Here is a 24,740-nt window from a genome sequence, read left to right as displayed (position 1 = left end):
ATCCCTAGCGTGCAGGATAGTGTTCGCGTACAAAGTGATTAGATTTATTTATTTTTAAGAGATACAGCGCGGATACACCGAGTCCGTGCCGCCCAGCGATCCCCGTACATTAACACTATCCTACACACACTAGGGACAATTTTTACATTTACCCAGTCAATTAACCTACATACCTGTACGTCTTTGGAGTGTGGGAGGAAACCGAAGATCTCGGAGAAAACCCACGCAGGTCACGGGGAGAATGTACAAACTCCGTACAGACGGCGCCCGTAGTCAGGATCGAACTTGAGCCTCCGGCGCTGCATTCGCTGTAAGGCAGCAACTCTATCACTGCGCCACCGTGCCGCCATGGTCAGACTTGGTGGGCTGAAGGGCCTGTTTCAACGCTGTGTCTCTAAAGTCTAAAGTCTAAAGTGTGACCTCAAGGCAAACCCATAAGAACGCATAAATGAATCTTGAAAGAGAAATAAAGAACTTGTGTCTTTTGTCTCTTGTCACACAGGGTAGGAATACGAACCGGCTATTTAGCCCCTTGAGATTCAACGGTTCATCTGTGACCTGGCTCTATATAACAACCTTTCCCTTACTTCTTCGAAAGATAATCCTTCTATCTCAAATTTAAAATGTAGGATTGACTTAATGTCACGATTCAAGAGGGTTGACTTGTCAAATGCACTTGGGATTGAAACAATGAAATTCTTACTTGCTGCAGCTTTACAGGCACATTAAATGCAACAACACAACAAATAAATACACAATAAATTATCAGTACACCATGTAACCACACCATAATAGTGCAAGCCAAAATATGTAGTGCAATCCAAAGTCCACAGTGAATTGTTGCTGAGCTAGGGTTGTGGTTGGGGTTGTGCAGGGTGGTTCCAGAGCCTGATGTTGATGGAATAAAGCTGTTCTTGAACCTGGGGGTAATGGTTCTCAGGCTCCTGTACCTATTTCCTGATGGTGTCAATTGCTGTGTGTGGAAAAGTTCCACATTACACCATCTTTCTAATACATGCGTGTTTTCTAATTTCACTTCTAATTTATTTAGATTATGCCCCCAGGCTCTTAGACTCTCCTACCAGCTGTAACAGTTTCTTCCTATCCACCCTTTCAGTTTTCATTATCATCTCGGAAACTGCAATCAAGTCACTGCACAGTCATGTAAATTTCACAGAATGCCAGCTCAGTTTGTTTAATATCTCCTTGTACTTTACCGCTAAATCCTCACTCTGTGCCAAAGCAATTCTCAGCTAAAGAAGTACGTCAGACGTGTGGCTACTGTTGTAATACCAGAAAAGGGTGCACTGCAAGGTTCCACAAACAGTCCTGAAATGACCAGCCATATTATCTGTTGTGTGAGTGCGGGTTAAATCGTCATGAATTATTTCCTCAGGTAGACAACGAGAACTGAGGACTTATCCAGCCGGTACCTGTGAGAGCGTGGCATTGGCTTTGTACTGTACTGTCATGAAGCCAAGTAACAAAGTAATGAGATTATGACTTGAACACAAATCTTCGTAACTCCAGAGACACTGAGCCAAATGACGCTGATGGAAGATTTTTCGCCTGATATGTTAACTTTATTTCTCTCACATCATAGGCTGCCTGACCCTCTTAATGGTTCCAGCAATTCTGTTTTTATTTTGGATTTACAGTTTATTCTGTTTGTTTTTTGACACTTATTAACAATATGCCTACGAATATAATTACTACCAGAGAAAAAAATATACCTGGGCGACTATTTGATATTTGTGGTTGCCATAGCAGGATATGTTGAGGGATAGGGCTGAGATCTGGAGGTGACAAGTGCTGACTAGTTTGGCAATTCCCACCCAGCCTTCACCATTCTCTTCCACATTTCTTGATGTAGGTGGGAATGAGCATGGACCTCCTCGAGTAGGCCTTTCTGTTGCCTCTGCTCCTGTGTCAGGTGGCGTTGGTACACCAAGCAAGCTGAGCACTCTTGTCTCCAGAAGGGTGTGCATAGCCCTGTTGCAAATAGTATGCATTTCCACTGATCTGGGAATCTGAACATAGAAATGCTGGGGAAAACTCTCCTTGCATAACTGTCTGGAACATGCCAGGTGCAATCTTAAACACCCAGATCCCCATGAACTAAGTGGTGTTTCTCTGTTTTGGAGCCAAATGTTGTAATAAATCCTTTCAATTTAAGGGGCCACCTATTTAATGTTAAATTGTGGATGTATAAACATCCTTTCAAAGGCTTTCAAGATATGTAGACCGTTTCCCCATACATGTTGCCATTTCCCCCAGATTAATAGCACCAGCCAAAACACATAGATTTTCAACACATGAACGCCAAGAATTTGTTGCTGTTCACTCTTTCCTTCTGATTTGCTTGGCCAAACAGTTCACCTGATCTGTGTAGGAATGAACTGTAGATGCTGGTTTACACCAAAGATTGACAGAAAATGCTGGAGTAAAGGGCCTATCCCAATTAGATGATTTTTTAGGCGACTGTCATACTCGTAGCAGGTCGCCGAAAAACCGGCGACTGGACCCCCCCTACAACAATGTCTACGACAAGCTACAACAACCTACCACCTAGTCGACGTCAAGCTACAGCAAGCTACCGACAACCAGCGATCCAATCGTCGTGAGTAGGACGTCCATCTACGAGTGCACCTATGACAACCTATGACCACACAGGCAACAACCTGCGACAACTGAAGCCACCTACGTCCACCCACGACAAGCTACAACAAGCTACGGCCCTGTCGGTGACAACTGAAGACAATTCACGTCATTTTGACGCCGGTACCTGTCGCCAGTTGACGTAGGTTGACGTAGGTAGTCGCCAATGGAATTCATCGAAGGCAGCACGGGCGACAACCTCCGTCACCTGGTGACAACCTACGACAGCACCCACGTCAGGAGACGTCAAGCTACGCTCACTGGTGTCAAACCTACTGTTGCCAAAAAAAATTAAACATTCTGAAAATCCAGCGGCGACCAGAAAGACGCTATGACTCTTTGGAGACTCATGACCATACAGGTGACACCCTGACGACAGCCTAGTCGCCTGTAGTCGCCTAAAAAATCGCCTAAGTGGGACAGGAGTTTAACTCAGTGGGTCAGGCAGCATCTCTGGAGGAAAGGAATAGATGACATTTCTCTCGACCTGAATCGTCACCTATTCCTTTCCTCCAGAGATGCTGACTGACCCACTGAGTTACTCCAGCATTTTGTGTCTGTGCTTACCTGACCTGACCTGTTAAGGCACAGTGGTGTAGCATATTGAGCCTCTGTCTCTCAGCTCCATCTACCTAGTTTTGATCTTGACCTCGGGTGCGGTCGGTGTGGAATTTGAGTGTTCTCCCTGTGACCGTGATGGTTTCTTCCTACATTGCAAAGGGGTATTGGTTGCTGGGTGAGTTGGTCACTGTAAATTGTACCTAGCGTGTAGCTGCCTGGCAGGAGAATCCGGGTGAAGTTGAAGAATATGTGAGAAAGAATAGGTGATGGAGAGATCCATTTTTCCCAATCCACAGAGCAATCCTTCCTTCGTATAACCTAACGTATTCTGAAGATGACAGGATGTTCTTCGGGGTTTACACGGAAGGTTGCCGGCAACTATATATCATCACCAATGGCTGTGCAAAATCAGCACAATTTGTGACACCTCTCAATGGCGTAGCAGAAGAAAGGGAAGAGGTGAGCTGGCTTATCTGATTTATCTGACATTTCCAAACTTTATTCCATGTTGAGCTAATTAAACCATCAAGCTGTATTCACATTTCCAGCTATGCCTTGCATCAGGTAGTTAGTGCTTTGTATGACAACATATAAGAATCTACAAACTTGCCTCAGCTGACGTCGACCAAAGGAGAGGGAATTCTGGTCCAAAAGTATTTCATTCACCCCAAGCGCAGTTCTGGAAATAGCCTGCAGCAGGAGTACCACTGACCAAATCCACCGCCAAGTGCATGGGGGATGTGCCGGAGAGAACAAAGGACGATTGTAAAGTAACAGGTGGCACAAGAGTTTGCAGATGTTGGAATCTGTAGCAAAAAAATGTAGAGCAGCTGAAGGAACCAGCAGAGGAGGGGGTTGATGGATTTGCCAAGTGGGGGAGGGAAGGTTGGAAACAGCCACAGAGGCTAGGAAGTGAGAGGTGGAGGAAACAGAGGGCTGCGGATGATGGAATCTGCGAGGAAAGAAAGCATGGAACCAAATTCGGGCAGTAAGCTGGGCAGGTGGGAACAATCGGGGAGGGAAACCATTGGGGGAGCGGGTGAATGTTGGGAAAATAGACTAGGTGGGGAAGGGGACAGAAACACGGTAATAGGGGGCTGGAGATGGGGTTTAAAAGAAGTGTGTGTATGAAAGGATCTGGGTCAATAAGTAGAAAAGAGAAAGGGACAGAGAGGGTGCAGCGTACCTGAAATTGGAGAATTCAATGTTGATGCCATTGGGTTGTAGACTACCCTAATGGAATATGAGGTGCTGTTCTAGTTGGTATTTGGCTAACAAGAGACAGGGGGGAGGAGGTGTAGTATGGAAGCCAGTCGATTTATAGTAAACATCAGTGGATAGTTTGTCCTCTCAGATGGGGACAGGAACATCAGGAAAGAGAGTAGTCTGAAATTATTCAAGTGAATTTGAGGGCTGGGTAGAGATTGTTGGCAAAGTTGATGAAATTGATGAATTCTGTATGGATTCAGGAGGCAGCATCAATCCAGTCACTGATGTAGCAGAGAAAGAGTTGGAGAATGATGCCAGAGTAGGTTTGGAGCAAACCACTCCAAGTAGCTAACAAAAAAGGCAGGCATGGCTACCCCTCTGCTTTGTAGATAGTGGGAGGAATCAAAATCTTCATGGGAGATTTAGTTTAGTTTAGTTTAGTTTAGAGATTCAGCGTGGAAACAGACCCGCTCACAAAGTCCGCACCGACCAGCGATCACCCTGTATACTACCTACACACTTGGGACAATTTACAATTTTTACCAAAGCCATTTAACCTCCAAACCAGTATGTCTTTGGAGTGTGGGAGGAAACTGGAACACCTGGAGAAAACCCACGCAGTCACAGCTTCCTGTACAAAATCTACAAAATCTGTAAAGACATCACCTGTAGTCAGGATTGAACCCAGGTCTCTGGTGCTGAAGCAGCTTTACCGCTGCCACACTGTGCTGTGCCGCGCCCAGATGAGTGGACTCGAGAGGGGAATCCGAGCCCCAGTTTAACAGCTGATGCAACATGCTGAAGGTACTCCTTCAGTGCTGCACTGGTGCTGTGTGATCATGATTCCTGTCCACAACCTCCGAAACCCAAAACTTTCCAACACTGAACTGATGGAGCTAACATCAGAACCCACACTGGGTAGTGGCAGGCAATGATAACAAAGAGGACACAGGGGCTGGAAGTACGTTTAATAAGCAAAAGAGGCAGCTCACAGTATATATTCCCAGAGAAATTACAGAGCTGGTATCCATCTCAAAGAACAATTTTTTTTAATGGAAGGCAGGTGCTTACTGATGATCAACAAATGTGCCAATGGTTTCTTGTGCCAGTGTCCAGAGCTAGAAACAGGAGCTCTGTCATGTTTTTGATTCTCAGATCAATATTTTGCAGGGTCAAGCTAAAGCAGCCCATGGGCCTGAGCCAAAGTACAAGTAAACAAACTCTTAACATGGGAGCCAGTTTGACTCAGCTGGCAGCTGCCAAGTGTCAGATATCCTCAGAGTATTTTGAGAACCGCAGTCTTACAGAGAGCATGGACCTAATGTGGCCAGATCATGCTCATCAGATGTGGGCTTGATTCCTGCTTGAAATACTTCCTCGCATAACTCTCGAGAGTTCCTGCTTGGGTTTGGAATGAGCAGAGAGCAGAGAGCAGAGAGTGTATCCAGAAGTTAGAGGTCATACCCTTGTCTCCTGCTTGAGGAGATAAACAACAGGGCATCTGTGGCTGATGGCATCTGACAGGAGAATGTTACTAAAGCTCTGAAAAACTGACAGACTAAGGCTCTCCCTAAAAATACATCAGGTCCTGCAAAATAAGTCAATGGATATTTTTAAGGCACCATTTGAAAGATTCTTGATTAGTACGGCTGTCAGGGATTACAGGGAGAAGGCAGGAGAATGGGGTTGAGAGGGAAAGATAGATCAGCCATGATTGAATGGCGGAGTAGACTTGATGGGCCAAATGGCCTAATTCTGCTCCTATAACTTATGAACTAAAATGCTTGCACACAGTTTTATTTCTTGTGGTGTGTGTGTCTTAAGGTAACACTCCTTAGAGTAATAGAGTAATACAGTGTGGAAACAGGCCCTTCGGCCCAACTTGCCCACAACGGCCAACATGCCCCAGCTACACTTGTCCCACCTTCTAGCATTTGATCCATATCCCTCCAAACCTGTCCTATCCATGTAAGGCCTTCTATATTTTCTAGAAGTAAAACGTCATTAGTCTGTCACGCTCTAGGTCTGGTGCTGCTGAACTGCCAGACTATTGGATGTTATTTCTATCAAATACTCCAACACTTTTACAATTCATTTAAAAAAAAAATGTTATGCAGATAAATCTTCCGGTAAATTAGAAGGAAGTGCAGGAACATGGGAGCCCTGTAAGTGGGAGGGAGTTTGGGTACAGGGAGCTGGTGATTGGGAGGGTATGGAGGGTCCAAGGCCTCAGTGAGTGGGGAGTGTTGGATCCAAGGGCTCTGGTTAGCGGGCAAAGTGTGGGGTCCAGAGGACAATAGACAATAGACAATAGACAATAGGTGCAGGAGTAGGCCATTCAGCCCTTCGAGCCAGCACCGCCATTCAATGCGATCATGGCTGATCACTATCAATCAGTACCCCGTCTCCGACTCAGAGGGTAATGCATATAGAGTCAGAGAGTCAAACAGCATTCACCCTATCAATTCCACTCATAATCTTTTACACCTCTACAGGAGAGAGCGAATCCGGCATGATTCTGCGATCAGTTGTGATTTCACTGTCAAGAGGCAGCAGAATTATATGAGGACATTACTGCTTCATTGCATAGGCTAATCTATTGAAAAATAAGCCTTCGTGAGCACACAATATCCCAGCGTCTTTAAACGTGACCTGTAATTTCTTGAATCACTGCAACTGATCTCACAGCGAGTGGTGGTGAGGGTGCATGTAAGATGTGAATCCCCTGCTTTACACCAACAGCATCCTGTATATGGTTTCAAATGAAGAGATACAAGGAGATGCAAATATATTTCAAACCTGAAAATTCCCTTAGCTACCTGGTTCATTGCACCTTTATAATTTTGCATGCTGTTTTTAAGCTTCTGCTATTTTAGTTTGAATAAACATTCACAGGGGAACCAGATTCCAGAATACCTGACTGGCCTTACAATTAATGACAATGCCAAACAGTGAAACCAGTGGAGTTACAAGAAGCAAATGCAGAGGAATTAATTATCGTAACTCTGCTGAATGATGCACTTTCTGTTGGAAGAGACAGCAGATGCTGGTTTAAACCGAAGATGGACACAATGGGTGACGTATCGGGTCAAGACCCTTCTTCAGAATGATGCACTTTGATCTGTCTGGAGCTTGTTAGTCTTTCAGGGTAAGGAGATGGCACAAATATTTACTTCTCTTTTGCTGGTGACATTTTATCAGGTGCTTTGCTGCAATTTTAGCAGTCGTTGCACTTTGACCATAGACCATAGATCAGTACAGCACAGGAACAGGCCCTTTGGCCCACAATGCCTGTGCCAAACATCATGCCAAGGGATACTCTTACCTGCTTGCAGGTGATCCAATCCCTCCATAACAAGTACCTACCAAAATTCTGCCACCACCATCACCCCTGGCAATGTGTTTCAGGCACCCACCACCGCCTGTGTAAAAAAAACCTGCCCTTCTCATCTCCTTTAAACTTTTCCCCTCTTACCTTAAAGCTATGCCCCTCTGAGGGAAGCATTTAGGTGTACAGAGTCACAAGGACATTTTGATCCCATTAACAATATTTGCAATTTAATTTTCTTCTGCAGAGAGGAACGTAATTCATTTGGCAGAAACTCTTTGCAAATACACCCAGTTTGCTGTATGAAGTAGACTGCTGAATATGCTTTGCATAAAGTTCTGTCCCACATCAGTCTCATTGATGGCACGTTGATGGTGAAAGACACAATGTGGCAGAAACAGCTGTGACCCAGTTGTGGGTGGAACTGCTCTTTTTTAACCACTAAAAGTAAAATCAAACTCTTGTAGTTAAGCAATAATCAAATTAAAACTAACCAGCCTATATGATCCTGGCTTCATCCCTGTCTAACCCTCAGGATAGTAAATGGTGGAGCAGGTAGAGCAGCTGCCACACAGCTCCAGTGATCAGGGTTCCACCCTGACCCTGTGCCACCCCTTATTTCTGTTGCAAAAAGATCTGCTCTGAGCTCATGCAATTTCTAGATATTAGATGAGATGTATCTCACTGCACTCCTTCCTGCCTAAAATGGACCAATCATGGTTTATATCTCGGGATGCTGAAAATGATTAAGGAAGAGACAGTGTAACATAATTTCTCCTCATTCAATGTGCCAGAAGCTTGGAAGGCAACAATATCGGGATGCATCACAGCTCGGCTTGGGAACAGCTCCATCTAAGACTGCAAGATATTGCAGTGAATTGTGGACGCAGCCCAGACCATCATTTTGTGGTTCGAGCCTGACTACGGGTTCTGTCTGTGCGGAGTTTGTATGTTCTCCCTGTGACCATGTGGGTTTTCTCCAGGTGCTCCAGTTTCCTCCCAAACTCTAAAGACATACTGGTTTGTAGGCTAATTGGCTCCGGTAAAATTGTAAATTGTCCCTAGTGTGTCAGATAGTGTTAGCTGGTCGGCGTAGATGCAGTGGGCCAAAGAGCCTGGCTTCCGCACTGTATCTCCAAAGTCTAAAGTCAAAAAGTCTAAAGTAAAACGCCAGATGAGATTCAATTGAAACCTTTCAATTGCTGGCAGCAGGTGATATAGCATAGAATTTCCCTCATGCCTAATTCAGATGGAGAAAATTCCATACAAAGTTTATTCCCACAACTTTTATTTTGTGAAAAGTGTTGAATCTTTACCAGAAGAAATTGTCTCCAAGCCACCTGATGGTCCCCAAAAACAGATAATTAAATGTTCCAAAGTTAAATATTCATAACAATGACCTTGAAACTACTGGGTTGATAGAAAAAAATAACTCACGCTCATGTCATCATGAGAAGGAGAGCTGTCGTCATTACCGTATGCCTTATGACTGGTGGTTCGTTCAACTTCAACTCAACCAGCAAGGCTTCAAATGCTTCAACTCAACCAGCAAGACTTTCTCATCAAGGGCAGTTGTCGAGCATGAAATACTAGCTTTGCCTATGAGGCTCACATCTCAAGGATAAGGATAAAAAAACTGAACCTGGCAACAGGTGTGGACCAGTCTCTCACAAAGAACGTTACAGGGAAATCTTTTCCTGTTGTTGTTTGATGTCAATTTTCACTTCTCCATCAAGGTCACTGGTTCTGCTGACACTAGGTATATTGACCTGGCTTTGAAAAGCTCAGAATATAAGCATGACAGTGACTCATTAAAAATGTGACTGAACTTAGTACAGATAGATACTGCCAGAATACAATGATTGCTGAGTTGCTGGAAAATGGATAGACCACACACAACATGGTAAATTGGCTGCACTGTTGTACAGCTGGTAGAGCTGCTGGCGCACAACCCCAGAAACCCCAGTTCAATCCTGACCTTGGGTGCTATCTGTGTGGAATTTGAACGTTCGCCCTGTGACCATGTGGGTTTCCTTTGGGTGCTCTGGTTTCATCCCACATCATAAAGATGTATGTGTTTGTAGGTTAATTGAGCCTAGGTAAATCAGGGCCGTCTTAACGCATGGGCCTGATGGGCACTTGCCCGGGGGTCCACGAGCATAGGGGCCCCATGCTGATCTGTGTATGTTAAGTGACTTGCAATAAATAAATACTACTTTAAAAATGTAGGTTCAATAAGTGTTTTTTTCGCAACATTTTCGTTCACTAAGTGTATCTCACAGCGATCTGTAAGTGCTTTTCGCAACAATGTAGCACCCTAAGTCCATCGCTAAGTGCTTTTCGGTAAGTGCTTTTTGCCGGCACGACAGGGGGGGGGGGGGCTGGTAGGGAAAGGGGGGTGGGGGAGAGTAACGGTAGGGGCCCCAGTACACTGCTTTGCCCGGGGGCCCATAATGCTGTAAAAACGGCCCTGAGGTAAATTGGCCCTAGTGTGTAGGGAATGGATGGATAAATGTTGTGCCAGCATGCTAACCTCCATGCTCAAAGGCACCTTGAAGACAATGAACATCAATAATATTTGTCGCTTATTATTTAAATATTTCCCCACTCTTACTGTGCATGAGGATAACCTAACATTTTTTCTCTTTATGCTTCATCTTTGATTGTGTTACCCTCTCACTTAACCTGTCTGTGTCAATTTGCTGCCACTTTGTGACTGTCCACCAATTATTTACGCTCCTATATTTTTTAAAGCCGGTAAATATGGCTGCATTAGTTTTAAACTTTCAAGATTAAGGAGAAGAAAAGAAAAGCCCTGTTCACACTAGTGAACCAGGGTCAAATTATACCCCTACAACTATAGAAAGACACAAAAAGCTGGAGTAACTCAGCGGGACAGGCAGCATCTCTGGAGAGGATGTTTCAGGTCTTCTACAGCTATACCCCAACAAATGATACCCCTCAAACTCACCTCTGTTTTGATATGACAAAGTTGGCCTGACTAGAGATTACAAGAACTATCCTGTCAAGTTTTAAAAGTACGCTAGGTTTGGATGAAGGGAAGCACTTGTGGCTAGCAGTAAGCTTTCAAAATTAGTCAGATGTCGTTCGAAATAGTAATGTACTTGCATGATCTGGAGTGTTCTCATATTCTGAATTTCTAATGTAACGTATCTGTCAATGGATCTTAACCTTCCGGAAAGTTGAACCTACTGATTTCAAATATTTGCTTTGTAGTCTTGCGTAACCTTAATCTTAACATGTTGGGAATCTCATGTGGTTGTTCAGTCAAGTTCAAAGCAACTTGTTTGCACTGCTGACTGGAAAACCAGTCACGTGTGACTTGGATCCATTTAAAGAATTGGCGCGGCAAGTTTTATTTGCAGTTGGCCAGGAATGCATTTTAAAACGCCACTGTTTAAAACGGGCAGTCACTTACTCAGCTGTAAACCTATACACTTATCTATTTGTGCTAATGTCAATTCCAAATGCGCTGGTCCAGCACCTTAAGTGCTCCATTTATTTGGGGTAGAAATGACTGTGCGAGCTTGAAAGTCCAGTCAACCCGACAATAATCCTCCTCTAGACTGCCTCGTTTCAATGCTTCCTCATTTGATCAAACTGTTGGGAGCTCAGTGATTGAGAGATTAAATAAAACGGTAGGAGCAAGTGATCTGGATGCTAAACCTAGTTTTATTCTGTGTTACTGAGTGTTTCACGATTGTAACCATTTCTGATTGAGATTAACTGGGCATCAGAGTTGTGGGGAAAAGGTGTAGCATTGTTTCCAATGTTTTTGGCAAAGGGATGTGCACATTCCATACAAATTTGAACTATAACTAGACCAAGTGGACCCGTTGGCTCCAAACCTCTCCTGCATTGGTGCAGCACCCCCTCATCCCCTTCACCCCTACCCCTCACCCCTCCCCATCCCCTTCCCCAATCCCTTCCCAATCCCTTCCCAATCCCTCCCCTCCCCTCCCCTCCCCTCCCCTCCCCTCCCCTCCCCTCCCCTCCCCTCCCCTCCCCTCCCCTCCCCTCCCCTCCCCTCCCCTCCCCTCCCCTCCCCTCCCCTCCCCTCCCCTCCCCTCCCCTCCCCTCCCCTCCCCTCCCCTCCCCTCCCCTCCCCTCCCCTCCCCTCCCCCCCTCCCCTCCCCTCATCCCTCTCCCCTCCCTCCCCTCTCGCTCCCTCCCTCCCCCCCACCCTACCCCCTCCCCCCACCCTACCCCCTCCCCCCCACCCCCCTCCTCCTGCTCCACCCCTCCCCTCCCGCCCCCCTCGGCCCAACCGTGGAGCCGTTGCCGGGTGGGGAGTGCCCCCGTGGCCGTGTGCCAGCAAGGGGGGGGGAGAGGGAAAAAGCAGTGATGTTGGCCCCGTTTCTCCTGCGGAGCCAAAGTGTTTCCTGCAGCTCGGCTGCAATCTGCGGCGGGGAACGGTGGCGATGGCATGGACCCATTGCTGGGTGGGGAGCGTCTCCCGGGGCCGTGGGTGGGCGAGAATGGACAGGGAGAAGGCATTGACCTCGGCTCCATTTCCCCTGCTGGGATCGGCAGGGAGCGGCGGGGACGGCCATCTTGTTGGACCCTCTGCCACAGCCTCTGCGGCGTGCGGCAGCATGGGAGGAAGGTCAGGAGCGGGGCACACCGGGAAGGGTGCCAGTCCGCCCGCTGGTCCTCCGGGGGGGGAAGCGCATTTATTAAAGTTTATAAGGTAAATTATTTTTTAAAAGTAACAAAAGTGGGTTTATTCACACCACAGGGGAATGGTGAGTAGGATGAGCCTAAAATTGTGGTGCTATCGTGTACCGTTTTGACTGTGTAGAGGGCATGGTACACACATAAACACAAACAAACCGAGAGATAGAGAGATAGAGAGACAGAGAGACAGAGAGACAGACAGACAGACAGACAGACAGACAGACAGACAGACAGACAGACAGACAGACAGACAGATAGACAGATAGACAGATAGACAGATAGATAGATAGATAGATAGATAGATAGATAGATAGATAGATAGATAGATAGATAGATAGATAGATAGATAGATAGATAGATAGATAGATAGATAGATAGATAGATAGATAGATAGATAGATAGATAGATAGATAGATAGATAGATAGATAGATAGATAGATAGATAGATAGATAGATAGATAGATAGATAGATAGATAGATAGATAGATAGATAGATAGATAGATAGATAGATAGATAGATAGATAGATAGATAGATAGATAGATAGATAGATAGATAGATAGATAGATAGATAGATAGATAGATAGATAGATAGATAGATAGATAGATAGATAGATAGATAGATAGATAGATAGATAGATAGATAGATAGATAGATAGATAGATAGATAGATAGATAGATAGATAGATAGATAGATAGATGTCCTGCTAGTTCCACTGTTTGCATCCTTGTATCCCTGCATTTTCACCTCTTCCCCAGCCAACAATGGGTCATTACAGGCTCCACCCTTCCTTGGTCATCTGTTTTGTTCTGGCCTTTTCTTACCTCCAGTTCCCTACCCCCTACTTTCAGTCTGAAGAAGGGTCACGACCTGAAACGTCACTTATCCTTTTTCTCTCAGGGATGCTGCCTGACCCGCTGATTTACTCCTATTTACTCCTTGTGTCTATTTTCCCGTCTTAAGAAGCTGGAAAAAAAGCCCACACTGGGCACACAAGGAGAATGATAACAAAAAAATGGGATTAGTGTAAACAGAGCCTTGATGGACAGTATGGAGGTGGGGGGCTGAAGGGCCAGATTCTGCGTCTGTCTCTATTTCAATCAACAAATGCGTTGTTAAACAAAAGAACTTGCAGAGCAGTTCTCCACACAGCCCACATACAACCAGAACAGGCAGGCAGCTTTATTTCAGAGAGACCAACCTCCCGAATATTTTTACGATTTACAAGTAGAAAGTTCTTTGATAACATACTGCAATTCTCTAAGTGGTATATGTTGAAGATTACCAAAACGACATATGTTGAGAGGAAAAGAATTAGTTATTAGCCCAGTAGAGATTATTCCCATCTCATATCCACTAATCTCATTTTATTCTCCCCACATGTTCACTGTTCAAAAGGCACTTTCTCCCACCACTGTGTAGGGCCAGGAAGCCACTTCAAGTAAGCAGATCTATGCCTTTGTTGAAAAACAGCCAGAGGAATGTCATTTAAGTCACATTATGCTTGTGCCTAGTGGTATTGTCAGCATTTGTTTGTCCTTAAAATTACTTCCTTCCATGAGACACAACTATTGTTCCTTCATTTCCTTGTAATTTAAATAAATTCTGTTGCCTTTTAATGAGAACGTTTTAGAGAAACTTTGTTCACACGATTCAATATAGAATAGTGCAGTGTTGAAAATTGCCTTGAGATAAAGTAGAACAGTTATAGTCATAGAGTCATGCAGCTTGGAAACAGGCCCTTTGGCCCAACCTGCCTATACCGACCAATATGCCTGCATTTGGCCCATATTCTTCTAAAGTTTTCCTAGCCATGTACCCATCCAAATATCTTTTAAATGTTGTTCTAATAGCTGCCTCAACTAAGAAGAGCCCCGACATGAAACGTCACCCATCCTTTTTCTCCAGAGATGCTGTCTGACCCGCTGTTACTCCAGCACTTTGTGTCTATCTTTGCTATAAACCAGCATTGGCAGTTCTTTAGTTTCTACTTCTTAAAATCCCATGCATTCTCCATCAGATCATTTCAGGAGACTCCATTTTAAGTTGTTATTGTCCTAAAGCCCAGTTTCACCCATACATTGCAGCAGAATGCTCCTACGCTGCAGTTGTTCAGGAAGAATCTCAATAAGGCCTGGAAACCATCTTGCTAGTTTTCAGCATCATTTGTCCCCTCAATGGGACATCCTGCTGATATGTGGAGACCTGAAGGGGGACTTTCAGAAACAACTGCTGCCGCCCAGACATCTTTGCAAATCCAGTGAACGCGCTGCACAGTCGATATTTTTCCCAACATTTTGTCGCTGAGATATTCAATCAGCGATTGTCTTGGCGGCAACCCAGTTAGAAGCGCTCTATTTCAGGCAGGGCACTCAGGGTGGCCCTGGTCCTTGGGGAGGTTGCGAAGACATGCCCATCAACAAAGGCTGCATGGCTACAGAGTCTTTGGAAACACCACATCCTACTCCAGATTGTGCAACGAGCAACGCTTTCCCAAGCTTGTTTCCCAAGTATTCTGCAGAAAGACCTCCGTCCATTGCTCGTGGACCAGGGCTATTCTTGTTGTAAAGTTTACGTTCACCTTGACTCTCTCCTTTCTCGCCACTGGACATAGTTATAGAGTTGTAGAGTCATACAGCACAGAAACAGGGCTTATGGCCCAGGTTATCCATACCAACATGAGCTAATCTCATTTGGATTAGTTTACTTTAGAGATACAGAGTAGAAACAGGACCTTCAGCCCACTGAGACAACGCCAACCAGCGATCACTCTGTACACTAGCACTAGCCTACACACTAGGGACATTTTACAGAAGCCAATTAACTTACAAACCTGCATGTCTTTGGAAAGTGGGAGGAAACCAGAGCACCCAGAGAAAACCAACACCATCTCAGAGAGAACACACAAACTCCGTACAGACAGCACCCAATAGTCAGGATTGAACTGGGGTCTCTGGTGCTGAGAGGCAGCAACTCTACTGCTGTGCCACCATGTCGCCCGCACTTGCCTGCATTTGATTAGTTTCCCTCTCGACCTTTCCTATCCTTGAACCTATCCAAGTGAATTTTAAATGTTGTAATAGTACCCACATTTACCACTTCCTCTGGCAGCTTCTTCCACATACCTAAGACTCTCTGTGTGAAAGCCTGTCCCTCGGGTCATTTATAGAGCAGGAAATATGCCCTTCAAATCCTGCACCTACACACAGAATTGGCACTGACCACGTTGTCTTTCCTTTTGCAAACAACAGTATTGGAGGAACTCAGCGGATCAGGAAGCATCGATGGAGGGAATGGTCAGACAATGTTTCAGGTCTGGACCCGTCTATAGACTAATGGAGTAGGGGAGAGAAAGCTGGAAAAGAGAGGTGGGTCAAATCAAGTGATGGATACAGGTGAGGAGGTGGCAGTGACCGACAGAAGGGTGGAGAAAGTGACAAAGGCTAGAGGTGAAAAATAGACAAAGTGGTGTCAAACAATAAAGAAGAGGAGTGGAATGTAGTCACAGGGATGGATATGGGTGTAAGGGGACTAGGGGAGAGGAATGAGGGGTGGATGATGGGGTAAAGGGGGGGGGTTGCAATCCCATTGACTCCAACTGCTCACTTGACCATACCTCCTCCTGCAAGGATCAGCACTTGTCCTTTTTGCAGTTCTGCTGGCCAAGACCGGCGGTATAAGTCATCGCCCTTTCCGGCAGCGTGCCCCTTTAAAAAGGCGGACTGGGCCTCAATTGGTGTTACATCCAAAAGTGGATTTCTGACAGTGTAACATTTTCTCAACAGTTTTGCAGCATCAGAATAGGATTTTCCATTCAGGCGTCTGAGAGCTGAACGCAAAGCCACAATCTGATGATAGAAGACACAAAGTGCTGTAGTAACTCAACGGCACAGACAGCATCTCCGGAGTTCATGGATAGATGACATTTCGGGTCGGGGGCCTTCTTCAGACTGTCATGGATAGGCGTCCTTTTCAGTCGGGACCCTTCTTCCTGAACCGAAACATCGCCTAACGATGTCCTCCAGCGATGCTGCCTGACCCACAGAGTTACTACAGTACTTTATGTCTTTCTTTGTAAACCAGCATTTGGAGTTCATTGTATCTACTTACTGATACAAGAGTGATTGGTAGCTTTTCCTGCAATATATTGCTGATCGATGGTACCTGCTGAACAGAGTGTAAGCTTGGTTAGACCACTATTTCCAAATAACTTGCTGGCAGTGTTTCTTTTTGAAATCTGATAACCCTGAAACCAAACCGCAAGCATTACACTTAGACTCACCACCCTCAGCAATGGTGACAATGTACACTCTTCCAATACCCTAACCCACACCAGATCCCATTCACTGTGCACCCCAAAATTTAAAAAATCCTGATCTCCCGTTCAAACCTATCCATATCCTCAGTGCTCCTGTCTCCGTGATTGCCCCAAGCCCTACAACCCTCTGTGTTCCTCCAATCCTGACCTGTTGTCTTTCTGTGCATTGCTTAGTTCCTTCACTGATTCCTAACTTTCAAAGCACCCTCCCTAAAATCGCCATCTTGTTCTCTGAAGGAGCTTTCTTCAGACCAACCAATTGTTCGCCTAATATATCAAATTACATTTCCAAGAAGCAGTTGTGCTTATTTCAAAAGCGATGTTCTTAAACACACAAATTATTGGTGATGCTGAAGGAAATTTTCACGTGGACTGGTTGGTGAATGAGGAATTTTATTAGCTCCCTGTCCTAATGTGGATGTGATATATGTGCTGAGTGTTTGCTTCAATAAATCCAATCAGTCTCTTGCGGAAGAAAAAACGGGGAGGATTGCGGTTTGCAGACTCTGTCTAGAAAAACAAGCTTTCCTGGTTTATTTTTAGACTGCCTGACCTTTTTAAGTGAGTGTTTTTCATTACTACATTCCTCTTGTCTGGAAGCAGGGCTCTCCTGTTTCACTGCCTGTCAGCGCTGTTTCATATTGGAGGAGAACAGATGTGCGTTTCTTTGTACAGCCTGTTTGGGAGGATGTTTATTGCAGAAAGGATCCGTATGATCCAATCAGTTCCAGGGGAACAAGTGACTGCTTTTGTACAAGGGGAAATAATTAAGCAAAAAAAGCAATTAGTTACCTCAGACCTGCCACTTGCTTTAATTTAGGCAAGGCCCGGTCTAGTTGAGACTATGAAGCAGGATGGAGCACAACTGGTTTACACAGGGTGTTATATCCCTGGGGATGGAGACTGGGTAACTTCCAGCATCAAATTAAGTAAAGGTAAAAAGGGGCTGATTTGTGCAGTTAATGGTAAACTTGACTTTTCACCTTGGGCAAACTGGGTTCAACTGCAGTTGGGTGGTGGGAAGAGTTCATGCTTGTCTGTTTAGTTTATTGCTTGCTCCTGGCCTGAATCAACCCTCTCCATCATAAGTTACAGGAGCAGAATTAGGCCATTCAGCCCATCAAGTCTAGTATGCCATTCAATCATGGCTGATCTATCTTTCGCTCTCAACCCCGTTCTCCTGTCTTCTCCCCATAACCCCTGGCATCCTTACTGATCAAGAATCTGGCAATTTCCACCTTAAAAATATCCATTAACTTGGCCTCCACAGCTGTCCTTTGCATTGAATTCCATAAATTCACCACCCTCTGACTAAAGAAATTCCTCCTCATCTCCTTTTTAAAGGTACGTGCTTTTATTCTGAGGCAATGGCCTCTGGTCCTGGACTCTCCCACTGGTGGAAGTATCCTCTCTACATTCACTCTATCCAAGCCTTGCACTATTCGATAAATTTTAATGAGGTCCCCCTCATCCTAAACTCCTGCCAATTCCTGTTTTAACCCCTAACCCCTGACACAGATACCTCAATCCTCTGGAATATAACTTGACTGCACCTTTTTGTTGGAGTCTCCTCGTGTGCTGGGCCTGGTGCTGCGGTATTGCACCTGACCCCCTGGTGTGAGCCGCGCATGCAGCTGCATGCAATTCAGATGCCAATTGGCTGCATTTGTGACAGCTGCCTCCCAGTAACATCCTGTCCATCCATAAACACATTCTTTGGCACAGATGCTAAGAACACGTACTGGGGGCCATACAAGGCAGCAATGTGATATCAGTGTAAATGAGTAGTTCACCCAGATTGTTCCCCTCCTCATCCAGCTCCATCTGCCCATCATGCCTTCCTAGCTAATTCCATTGATCAGCAACCTCTACCTCCCCTCTCTGCGCTCTCAGTCCTGACTCAGGGTCTTGATCCAAAAAGTCTGCCGTTCTTCTCAATCATCTTGCTGCCTGATCTGCTGAGTTCCTCCAGCAGTTTACTTTTTGCACCATATTCTAGCACTGGCAGTATCCTTTGTGTCTGCAGGTGTGTGTGGCATGATTATACTCGTACTTTGACTGGGTAGCATGCAAACAAAAGGTTTTCACTGTAACTTGGTAAATGTGACATTAATAAACAATATAGTACGCAACATGGAAACTATGTCCAAAATTTCATTCTGTTTGCTGACTCAGTTTAGAAAATCAACAAAACTGCAGATGTTGGAAATCTGAAACAAACACACAAGATGATGAAAACACTCAGCCGGTCAGGTAGCAGATGTGGAGAGAGAAACAATGCCAATGTTTCAGGTCAGAGATTCTTTATCAGGAAAGTTTGTGAAGAAAAGTTTCTGATTTGTAGTGTTAATTCAGTATCTCTCTCTTCACAGATTCTACCTGGTCTGCTGAGTGTTCCCAGCATTGACCAGGCATAGATTTGCAGGCAATAGCTGCCAATTAACTTGGCATCGGTTTATTGAGATCTGTACCGAGATAGTCAAAAGCGTTGTTTTACATGCCTTTCAGGTAAACACATCCCTACATGGGCGGCACGGTAGCGCAGCGGTAGAGTTGCTGCTTTACAGCGAATGCAGCGCCGGAGACTCAGGTCCGATCCTGACTACGGGTGCTGCACTGTAAGGAGTTTGTACGTTCTCCCCGTGACCTGTGTGGGTTTTCTCCGAGATCTTCGGTTTCCTCCCACACTCCAAAGACGTACAGGTATGTAGGTTAATTGGCTGGGTAAATGTAAAAATTGTCCCTAGTGGGTGTAGGATAGTGTTAATGTACGGGGATCACTGGGCGGCACGGACTTGGTGGGCCGAAAAGGCCTGTTTCCGGCTGTATATATATGATGATGATATGATAAATACAAGCTAAATGATTATGAATACAACAGGTAGTGCAAATAGAAAGGAAACCATGCAGAATGTAGTGTTACAGCTATAGAGAGATTGCAGATTTAAAAAATAGTGCAAGGGCCGTTACATGGTAGATTGAATGATCAATGATACGTCCTTAGCTTATGTAAGGTTCATTCAAGAGTCTGATAACAACAGGGAAGAATCTGTCCTTGAAACTGTTTAAGCCAGCAACTGCAGTTCCTTCCTGCACATGAATCTGGCGGTGTGGCTTTCAAACGTTTGTGTCCAATGAGAGAGGGGAGAAGTGAGAATGACCAGTGTGTGTGAGTGGTCCTTATTTATGTTGGCTGATTTCCCAAGACAGCATGAAATGTAGATAAAGTTGTTGTGTGGGGTTGGCTAGTTTGTGTAACTCCCTATTCAAGGGTCTTTTCCATTCAATGTTTGGTTCTGCTGAACTTACACTGCACTTTGGAAGTGTTTTTAACCCCTCAAGGATATAACTGAATAGCTATGTGTTAATGAATGCAAAATTTCCGGTGTAGGGAGCTCCATGTTACTGAGCATTAACTGTAAGCCTCTGCAGTGAGGAAGATTGGGCTGCAAGTGGTAATCATGTTTGTCTATCAGTCCAGAAGACTAAAGTGGGTCCAAGAGGCAATAAGGAAGGCCAGCTGTGAAGTGGTTGGCAGCTGTAGTAAATTTTGTTCTTGACCACTAAGAGTTCTGAACTTTCAAGAGACTTTAGCAAATGTACCATTATCACTGAATGCCAGGAACTGAAGTAAGAAAGACAGATTATCTTTGCTAGAAAACAAGCCAACAATTGTGACCAAGTGAAATAAATTTGGCAGAGAACATCGATGCCCACCTCAAAGTCTTTAGCTTTTGTAGTGTTGGATGAGGGAAGCTCTTTGAAATGCTGATTTATACTGATAGTATTTGCTGACTATTGAGAAAGAGCAACTCCATCTCTGCCATTTTATTGCTGTTTGTAAGATCATGCAGAAAAGCCTGGGGATGGATGTTTGCCTTTAGTCGCATTGAATATGAGAATATTGATCACCTGTGGTAAACGTGCTCACTTGAATATGTTGCCCGCAGCTCTCGGCAGTTCTCGCCCGGTCCTTTCCTTTCCTTACCTTTCCTTTCAGCTGGGAAAGATCCGAGACTCATGTATGTCTCTGACCCACCCTGACTCCTGCAAAAAGTCTATCCCCTACTCCCAATTCCTCCGTCTACATCACATCTGCGCCCGGGATGAGGTGTTTCACACTAGGACATCAGAGATGTCCTCATTCTTCAGGAAATGGGGCTTCCCCTCTTCCATTATAGATGAGGCTCTCACTAGGGCCTCTTCTATATCCCGCAGCTCCGCTCTTGCTCCCCCTCCCCCTCCCCCCATTCATAACAAGGACAGAATCCCCCTTGTCCTCACCTTCCACCCCATCAGCCAGCGTATCCAACAAATCATCCTCCAACATTTCCGTCACCTCCAACGGGACCCCACTACTGGCCACATCTTCCCATCTCCTCCCCTTTCTGCGTTCCGCAGAGACCATTCCCTCCGTAACTCCCTGGTCCACTCGTCCCTTCCTACCCAAACCACCCCCTCCCCGGGCACTTTCCCCTGCAACCGCAGGAGATGCAACACCTGTCCCTTTACCTCCCCCCTCAACATCCAAGGACCCAAACAGTCTTTCCAGGTGAGACAGAGGTTCACCTGCACCTTCTCCAACCTCATCTATTGTATCCGCTGCTCTAGATGTCAATTTCTCTACATCGGCAAGACCAAACGCAGGCTCGGCGATCGTTTCTCTCAACACCTTCGCTCAGTCCTTAACCAACCTGATCTCCCAGTGGCTGAACACTTCAACTCCCCTCCCACTGCCAGTCTGACGTTTCTGTCATGGACCTCTTCCAGTGCTATAGTGAGGCCCACCGGAAATTGGAGGAACAGCACCTCATATTTCGCTTGGGCAGCTTGAAGCCCAACGGTATGAATATTGACTTCTCACTTTAGATAGTTCCTCTGTCTCTCTCTTCCCCCCCCCCCCCTCCCCTTCCCAGTTCTCCCACTGTCTTCCTGTCTCCACCTATATCCTTTCTTTGTCCTGCCCCCCTGACATCAGTCTGAAGAAGGGTCTCGACCCGAAAAGTCACCTATTCCCTCTCTCCTAGATGCTGCCTGACCTGCTGAGTTACTCCAGAATTTTGTGATACCTTCAATTTGTACCAGCATCTGCAGTTATTTTCCTACACCTATATGTCTCTCATCATTCTGTGCTGGTCTTGTTCTCTACTCTGTGAGCCTAACATTAATTGTTTCATAGCAACGTTTCTACTTCTTTAGAAAATTGAGTATGTTTCCAAATACTTTCTTGAGCTTCTGCAGGTGTACAGTAGAAAGCATATTGGCTGTTTGCATCAAGGTCTGATTTGGCAACTTCAACGCCGAAGGAGATTACAAAAAGTGGTGAACGATTTACCGTAGGTACTGACTCAAAAAGGCAGCCCACAATATGGACTTTACCTGCACTGAAGATGAAAAACAGAGTGTACTGTTTGGTCTCAGCTGGTCAGCAGCATCTGTGCAGAGAGACACTGAGTCAATATTTCAGATTGATAAAACTTTCATCAGAACTGGCGAGATTCTTTTGAAAGGTGTCAACCTGAAATAATGATTCTGTGACTCTCTCCAGATGCTGCCTGATCTGGAGTATCCCCAATAGTATCTGTTTTCACTTCAGATTTACAGCATCTGCTGCTTTTCACCCATGACCTGAGCCCAATTACCTGAGGGCATTTAGAATCAGCTGCAAGTAACTATAGTTTATGTAGAGTGAACGAGGAAGTCGGGGCATGTTTTCTTTCTTGAAGACTAATAAATAAAAAGGGTATTTAGAAGAGAGACATGAGGAGCTACAGATGCTGGTTTACAAAAAAAACCCAAAACAAAGTACTGGAGTAACTCAGTGGGTCAGGCAGCATCGCTAGAGAACATGAAAATGCCGGTGACGTTTAGGGTCGGAACACTTCTGCAGACTCATAGTGGTAATGGTGAGGGGAGAGAAAGCTTAATTAGTTTTTTTTAGTTTAGCGAGGAAACAGGCCCTTCGGCCCACCGAGTCTGTGCAAACCAGTGATCCCCACGCACTAACACTATCCTACACACACGAGGGACAAGTTACAATTGTACGAAGCCAATTAGCCTACAAGCCTAGACGTCTTTGGAGTGTGGGAAGAAACCGGAAATCCCGGAGAAAACCCACGCAGGTCACGGGGAGAACGTATAAATTCTGCACAGACAAGCATCCGTAGTCAGGATTGAACTCAGATCTCTGCCGCTGAGCCACTGTGCTGCCCCGGGAACAGTTGGAAGAGAAGTGGGGACAGGACAAAGCCTGTTGATTTATATGTGGATATAGCAGTGAAGGGGTGGGGATGTGGGGGTTGATTAAGAATAGAAGAATAGAAGAGGTGTGAATTGTGAAGCCAGAGGAAGGAACATAGGTGGAAGGGTCACAATTGCGGAACATTTGGAAAGCAGTAACAGGATCGTTCCGAGTCAGCATGAATTTATGAAGGGGAAATCATGCTTGACTAATCTTTTGGGATTTTTTGAGGATGTAACTAGGAAAATGAACAAGGGAGAGCCAGTGGATGTAGTGTACCTGGACTTTCAGAAAGCCTTTGATAAGGTTCCACATAGGAGATTAGTGGGCAAGATTAGAGCACATGGTATTGGGTGTAGGGTGCTGACATGGGTAGAAAATTGGTTGGCAGACAGGAAACAAAGAGTAGGGATTAACTGGTCCCTTTCAGAATGGCAGGCAGTGACTAGTGGGGTACCACAAGGCTCGGTGCTGGGACGGCAGCTATTTACAATATACATTAATGACTTAGATGAAGGGATTAAAAGTAACATTAGCAAATTTGCAGATGACACAAAGCTGGGTGGTAGTGTGAACTGTGAGGAGGATGCCTTGAGGGTGCAGGGTGACTTGGACAGGTTGTGTGAGTGGGCAGATGCATGGCAGATGCAGTTTAATGTGGATAAGTGTGAGGTTATCCACTTTGGTGGTAAGAACAGGAAGGCAGATTATTATCTGAATGGTGTCAAGTTAAGAAATGGGGAAGTACAAAGAGATCTGGGTGTCCTTGTTCATCAGTCATTCTCAGGCAGTGAAGAAAGCTAATGGCATGTTGGCCTTTATGACAAGAGGAGTTGAGTATAGGAGCAAAGAGGTCCTATAGTTGTACAGGGCCCTAGTGAGCCGGCACTTGGAGTACTGTGTGCAGTTTTGGTCTCCAAATTTGAGGAAGGACATTCTTGCTATTGAGGGAGTGCAGCGTAGGTTCACTAGGTTAATTTCAGGAATGGCGGGACTGTCGTATGTTGAAAGGCTGGAGCGACTAGGCTTGTATACACTGGAATTTAGAAGGATGGGAGGGGATCTTATTGAAACATATAAGATTATTAAGGGATTGGACACGTTAGAGGCAGGAAACATGTTCCCAATGTTGGGGGAGTCCAGAACCAGGGGCCACCGTTTAAGAATAAGGGGTAGGCCATTTAAAACGGAGATGAGGAAAAACCTTTTCACTCAGAGAGTTGTAAATCTGTGGAATTCTCTGCCTCAGAAGGCAGTGGAGGTCAATTCTACGGATGCTTTCAAGAGAGAACCAGATAGAGCTCTTAATGATAGCGGAATCAGGGGGTATGGGGAGAAGGCAGGAACGGGGTATTGATTGTGAATGATCAGCCATGATCACATTGAATGGCGGTGCTGGCTTGAAGGGCCGAATGGCCTACTCCTGCACCCATTGTCTATTGTCTATAATTGTGAAGCCAAGAGATGAGTGTTTATTTGTGTTTGCATTCCCAATGCCCACCCACTAACAAACACACTGAGTTCAGTTTCACATTTTGTCCTTTTGGAGTCTGAAGTCATGACCTCTGGCAAACAACGGAACCTAGTCGTTATGGTATCGTACTAATGGCCCAGAGGTTTTATGTTTTTTTGTGCAAATTTTACTGTATATTTTCTATTTAAAGAACTTATCAAAGTAGTTAACCAAGTGACTCAAATGTTGTATTTTTTTAATTACACCTTGAACA

Source organism: Rhinoraja longicauda, chromosome 8 (genome assembly GCF_053455715.1).
Source record: "Rhinoraja longicauda isolate Sanriku21f chromosome 8, sRhiLon1.1, whole genome shotgun sequence".
Taxonomy (NCBI): Eukaryota; Metazoa; Chordata; class Chondrichthyes; order Rajiformes; family Arhynchobatidae; genus Rhinoraja; species Rhinoraja longicauda.
The sequence above is the reverse complement of the archived record's forward strand: the minus strand, read 5'-3'. Positions refer to the sequence as shown.